We start from the raw sequence: 1,699 nt of genomic DNA, 5'->3' as shown, positions 1-1,699 counted from the left end.
GGGCGCCCTTCCCCCTCCGCGGCCTCTCAGCGTCTCCACTTCCGCGCGGAGTGGCGGAGGCCGGACGGCGAGACGCCGGGCGCCGGGCCCCGGCCTTCCGCCCCGCGGGGTCCAGCGACACCGTCCTCAGGCCTCTGCCTCGCGCGCCCAGCGCCCCTCGCTCCTCTCCTCCTGCCCCACCCGCGCGCCCCTTTGGCCGGCCTGCCCGCCCGCGGCCCCGAGCTCCTTCTTCTTACGATGAGGTTGCGAGCTGCCCCCCGGCCCGCGACTCTGCCCCTCACACCGGCCTTCCCGCGCGAGGCAGCGGCCCTTGGCCTCCGCCCAGCGGGTGCTCAGCAAGTGTTCGCTAAATGGGCAGGCGGATGATGACGTCTCGCAGTCCTGTGTCAAGGCCCGGAGGCAGAAGAGATCGGAAGGGTTAAGCAGTGGGGTGTCCAAGAATCAGACCCGGAGTCGCAGCGCTGCCCCTTCCTAGCTGTGGGCTTGGGGCAAGTGCCATGACCTCCCTGAGCTTCAGCTCCATCGTCAGGAGGTGGAGATGAAAAGAGTTTCTGCCTTGTCGTGGAGGCTTAAATGGGTCCGTGCATGCAAAGTTAAGCACAGCGCCTGACACGGTGCATTTTCAGGAAAGGATCTCCCTCCGCTGCCATTAGCTTGTGCCGGCCTTTCTTTCTCCTGTAGTCACCTTTCTGTATGTCTCTGACTTTCATTTTTCCTTCTCTACTTCTACTTCTTTCCCGGCTCTTTTTTCCTTCCCCTCCTTCTCCCTGGGATTCAGGCGTTTCGTTCTGTTCTGTTGCTTCTGTTCCATCTGTTGGCAGAATGGGGTGCCAGCCAGGGTGCACCCTTTTCTCATCTACCGGAGTGATCAGTTGCATTTGGGGTTAACTGCCTCCTTGCAGCCAAAGTCTTGTACACTTTAAGGAAAGGACTTCTGGGAAATCCCCAAGCCCAGATCCCAGGCGTGGGCAGAATCTGGCAGTGAAGCCTACCTTGTGGTCACCGGTGTCTCTTTTCTTTTAAGCTGCGAGACTTTTTCTCACACTCAGCTATAATGTACCTTGATAAACCTCTGACCTTGCTTTTCTGGTAATCTGACTTACATTCCATGTCCATAGTTATTTGGGTTTGTTGTGGGTCAGCCACTGGGCCAGGTTCTAGGGGTGCTGTGGTGGACCATACAGACCCAGTCGCAACCCTTGGGGAGCTCATAATCTGAACTTTGAGCTTTCAAAAGGAGAACCAAGTGCAGGTGGAGGTGAGGCTCTACTTGAGTCTTCAGGACCGACTGGAAAAAAAAAAAGATTGTGAAGAAAAAGACTCACAAGAAAAGACCTAAAAGGCTTATAGAAAAATAAAAGCAAACGATCCTTAACATATAAAAAAGTACAATCTCACTCACACGAAGAAAAATGAAAATTAAAATATAATGAGGTATTATGTCTTTACCGGAAGATTGACAAAAAAATTCAAAATCTACAATTTACTCTGTTCACCAAGTTGAGGAGAAATGGGCACTCTTATACATTGTTGGTGGGGAGGCATAATTGGGAACTCCTATGGAGAGGAATTTAACAATATCTAGAAAAATTATATGTATGTATTCCTTGACTCAGTCATCCCACTTTTAGAAATCTATCCCGCCGGGCTCGGTGGCTCAGCCTGTAATCCCGCGCCTTTGGGAGGCTGAGGTGAGTCG

This window comes from Carlito syrichta, unplaced genomic scaffold, assembly GCF_000164805.1.
Source record: "Carlito syrichta isolate Samal-C Ts95f unplaced genomic scaffold, Tarsius_syrichta-2.0.1 Scaffold306799, whole genome shotgun sequence".
NCBI lineage: Eukaryota > Metazoa > Chordata > Mammalia > Primates > Tarsiidae > Carlito > Carlito syrichta.
Note: the sequence above shows the minus strand (reverse complement) of the source record.